The sequence below is a fragment of the Ahaetulla prasina genome, chromosome 5 (assembly GCF_028640845.1).
Source record: "Ahaetulla prasina isolate Xishuangbanna chromosome 5, ASM2864084v1, whole genome shotgun sequence".
In the NCBI taxonomy this organism is placed as follows: domain Eukaryota; kingdom Metazoa; phylum Chordata; class Lepidosauria; order Squamata; family Colubridae; genus Ahaetulla; species Ahaetulla prasina.
Genome location: NC_080543.1, coordinates 56,325,147 through 56,330,264, shown reverse-complemented (window position 1 = coordinate 56,330,264; position 5,118 = coordinate 56,325,147).

Below are 5,118 nucleotides of genomic sequence, written 5' to 3'. Positions count from 1 at the left end.
TGGGTCAGATCTAAGCACCCCATGAGCTGGATCCGGCCCCTGGGCCTTGAGTTTGATACCCCTGCGCTACAAGATTCAATCCTGGCCCCTCTCCCTTCTTCCTTCTTGGTAGACCAAAAGAAGTAAAATCAAACTGCATTAAAAAAATAGATAAAATATAAAAATGCTTTCAGCTTTAAATATTAAAATATAAACATTCAGTAGTAGAAAAGAAAAATTATAGAGCTGCCCATACTATAGGCAGTAACTTAAAAGAACTTCAAAAGAAAATAAGTTGCTCTGGACAAAATACAAAATGGTGCTCATTTGCTAGAAATGAATGAAATGTGATTTCAGGCATAAATTTGAAAGAAATGTTGGAGAGGTTTAAATTTATTATTACAAATCACAAGAATGTTCTAGAGAAAGGAGAAATATTTTGAGGAATAGAATAGAATAGAATAGAATAGAATAGAATAGAATAGAATAGAATAGAATAGAATAGAATAGATTTTTTTATTGGCCAAGTGTGATTGGACACACAAGGAATTTGTCTTGGTGCATATGCTCTCAATGTACATAAAAGAAAAGATATGTTCATCAAGAACTCTAAGGTACAACACTTAATGATAGTTATAGAGTACAAATAAGCAATCGGGAAACAATATCAATATGAATCATATGGATACAAGCAACAAAGTTACAGTCATACAGTCATAAGTGGAGGGAGATGGATAATGGGAATGATGAGAAGATTAATAGTAGTGCAGATTTAGTAAATAGTTTGACAGTGTTGAGGGTGTGTTGTTGACAGTGTTGATTTGTTTAGCAGAGTGATAGCGTTCGGGAACAAACTGTTCTTGTGTCTAGTTGTTCTGGTGTGCTCTATAGCATTGTTTTGAGGGTAGGAGTTGAAACAGTTTATGTCCAGGATGTGAGGGGTCTGTAAATATTTTCACAGCCCTCTTTTTGACTCGTGCAGTATACAGGTCCTCAATGGAAGGCAGGCTGGTAGCAATTGTTTTTTCTGCAGTTCTAATTATCCTCTGAAGTCTGTGTCTGTCTTGTTGGGTTGCAGAACTAATACGATAAATAAATAAATAAATAAATAAACAAGACAGACATGCCTGCAATATGAATAAGACTAGCGTTATACAAAGTGTTGAGTTAGGCATGTTTCCCTGACGACAAATGACGCAACACTCCTGATTGGCTGGTTTGCGGCGCTGGAGTTTTCCGGGTCTCCCATTGCTGAACCGTTCTGACAGCCAATATAAAAGGGCTGTTAGCTGTTTTTCGGCTCAGCTTTTAGTTCCATGGTTGCCTTGTTAGCTGCGCTTAAATAAAGCATATTGTTAGAAGCCTGGTCACCTCAATCATTAACTCATTTCTGTCAAGGACAGAGCACTGGTGACGAAGTGGGATTCTGAGGTGATCAATGAGCTGAAAACGGAGTGGCTGTGCTAATAGAGTGTGTTTTTTTTCAAGTCATGGGTGACAACCCTTCCTGAAGCACTGTACTGGCTGTCAAAATGGCACCACCTACTTTTGCACCTTTTGATGCTGCCGAAGAAACTTGGGAGGCATACATGGAGAGATTCAAATGTTACCTAGAAGCAAACGATATCACTGATCTCTCCAGCAGCTAGAAGCGGGCACATTTTTTAAACTCCTGCGGCCCTAAGGTATTTGCGACTGCCAGGGCATTGCTTGCCCCTCAACACATCCACACGACACCTTGGGAGACATTGAGAGAGAAGCTGAGGGGGCATTACTCACCTGCCTCATCCCAGATTGCCCGCCATTTTAAATTCAGGCAGACGCTCCAAGAGGAGGGGGAGTCAGTAAACCACTACCTGGCTACCCTCAGAACCGCAGCTCTTGATTGTGAGTTTCCAGATCTGGAAGACTCTTTGTTAGAACAATTAGTTTGCGGGGTAAATGACATGAGACTGCAGAGGCAGCTATTAGCGAAGAAAGAATTGACTCTCCAGGCAGCCCTAGAGGAAGCTCAGGCATCAGAGATGTCCAGCAAGTCGACTGCTGACATTCGGCGGTTCCACAGCCCCGCTGGCCAAACCTCAGCTGTTCATTATGAGGAATCCCTCTCAGCCGAGGGGGACACAGATGAGGAGACTGAAATTAGCCATCTGCAAGTTTCTGGCATCCGGAAAAGACGTGACAAGAAGACATATTTTGCTTCCTGCCTCAGCTGCGGTGACCCGCATCTCTGCTCAACGTGCCGCTTCCGGTCTGCTACCTGCCGTCTCTGCGGAAAATCTGGCCATATTGCTTGAGTCTGCTGCTCTAACAAGCCAACGCCCCCAGAAGCACAACCAAGGCGTTTTTCAGCCAAGCCTCCAACTGCGGGTGAGAAGTGTTTTGCCATTTTCAGAGGCCGTAGGGTCGCTGAAGTGACTGCCAGACCAGTGGGGCATGATACTCAGAACAAATTGACCTTAACTGTCAAGATTGAGGGGTTGTCATGCCTGATGGAAGTTGACATGGGCTCCAAGAAAACAATAGTATCCTGGGCCACCATAAAAAAGCTGGTTCCATCGTTGCAGAAAAGTCAGTTGCGACTCTGTCCAGTGAGACTGCGTGATTATCAGGGGAATTCTATTCCAATAATTGGCCATGGCTGTTTCTTGGTTGAGAAAGATGGTTTCTCTGGCCGGCAATTTATTGTAGCAGATGACCAAGCTGAGCCCAAGTGAGTTAAATGTGTCATCAGTCTTAAGTCCCATGCACCCACAAGAGATCTAAGTCCAACCCATCTTCAATTATTGTTCTGTTTCCCTTCCCCCAATACTCCCAGCAAAGAGTCAGTCAGAGGCCTCCTTTTCTGATTTATTTACATATATATAAATGTCCTGGCCACGTCTACCCACGGGCCTGCCAAGTTTCTGGAGATAACAAGGAAATTACAGATAAGGCCAGAATTACTCACGAATATATTCTTCCCTCCATTGATACAGTTTGCCCGCGCAAATTCATTACTTTGTCCAAGACAAAAAACCAGGAAGTCCCGCCTCCTATTTATAGTCTCTGCAGATGTCACTGCATGACAATTATGACTTGGCTTTGTCCCAACGCTTCCTCTGCTGCGCGCGCCGGTCACGCCTGCGCAGTCTTGCATCACTCCAAAACTGTTCTTGGGGCGTTGCCAAATCAGAAGAAGGCTCCAGGGAATCAGGCTTTGCCGGCCCCTCCTCCTCCCTTTGAGTGGGTGCCAGGGAGGGAAAGGGCTCAAGAGAAGCAGGGCTTGCCAGGTCTTCTCCCTCACTTTCTGAATCATCCGAGTCCAGGAGTCCGGGTCCAGGAACCTGGGTCACAACAATTATGTTGAGACTCATCTTCTGCCAATTTGCTTTGGCTGTTGTTAATCATTCAGATTAATGCCAAACACAGGAATTTAGGAGTCGAGGCAGCTGAAATGAATATAGATTTATTGAATGCTAATGTTTGTAGAGAGCAGTAGCAGACAATAAACCTATATTCACTTGAACTGCCTGGCTTCCTGATTTCCTGCGCTTGACACTTATATTATTATTAATCTGGCCTTGTCTCAAAGGACTGACAAAGAGTACTTGTACATCATTTATCCAAGTGGGTGTACATGAGAATATGAATTGTTGCAGTGAGATTTTCTTGGTCCAGTAGTACCATAACTGGTATACCTGCAGAAGCTGGGCAAAGATCTTTTTGGCCAAGGCACCCGCCTGCTTATCTGGCAGTAGTCATAAGCCAAAGAGAATCCCCAAGTCATAGACTAGCTCTCTTAAGTAAAGAACCATCTCCTCAAAAGGCAACAGCATAGTCAGAAGAGAACCATAATGGACAAACAGGAATGCTGCCTTGCTTGGGTTTAACTTCAATCTACTTCTTCCCATTCAAAGTTGCTGAAGTGAAGATGGGTTGCATGGAAATGATTCTTCACGATGGTATTATGTTGTCAGGCAATAGATATAAACAACCATCATTCTTTAGCATATCAACAGTTATCAGCTATTTATAGTGCTTTGCTTCTGTGTATCTCTAAAAAGCAGTAACAGATTTAAACACCATGATGTGATTTCTATGTGTTGAGGTGGTTAAATAAATTGGTTAACTTTTACTTCCTTGATCTCTCAACAAGGATGAGAAAGACTTTATACTGTGGTTTGACTTTTCAAGATTTTTCACTTTGATTCCTTTTCGCACTGCATGCTCAGTGACAAATTGGGTTTTGTTTCCCATTTGCTTGTTTTGCTCCTTCCTTGAACAGATCTTTCTTCCTTGTATTGATCTTCTGTGAGTAGTCTTCTGTTCTCCCATTACTTGGGAAGTATTCAACCTTTTCTTCAGTGACATGTTCGCAACAATGATACATCTTCAACCACTATTTCTCTCTTGGGTTTCTTCTGCTTTTCACATAATTTGGAGGGTTTCAGCTTCTTCTTCAGGGCCTCAGCATGCTCCAATAGCTTCTCAGGCTATTTTTCTTAAGCGGCAACTGTTGCAGGAGTCCCTTTCAGGGAGTTTTTAAAGGCACTTTTCAGAAGTAACCACAAAGCACACACACTCAATTGTGACAGCAGCCAAAGCCAAGTGGAGAACAGTCTTATTCTGCTTTAAAAACTTGCCCCATCCACTGGCATCCCAAGTACCTCAGAAAAGCTTAAAGTTATTAGTAATTATCAGGATAGGTCTGGCTAGAGACAAAAGGATCGATTAGCTAGGCATACTCTTCTAAAATTGTAAAAAATAATAAATAAAATAAAATAATAAAAAATAAAATAAAATAAATAAAATAAATAATAAAATAAAATAAAATAAAATAGTACCTGGGGATTATTAAGGCTATTAAGTTTATTACAAAGGCTCCGCTGGGGAAAGACGGTTGCAATTATTTTATGAATTTTAATAATTTAATATACACTATTGAATTCCATCATTAATGTTGTAGCGTAACTATTATGGATTCATTACAGAATGAATATAGTCAAACAAGAGTTTTATTTTCCCTTTAATGCCGATCCAGGAAGAGGCTTTATCTTCCTATGCTACCACGATTGGCTCCTCGAGACTTACACGCTGTCCTTAGGAAAACTACACCTCCCACAACCCCTTTCGACATAATAGATTATTCAGAGGGAC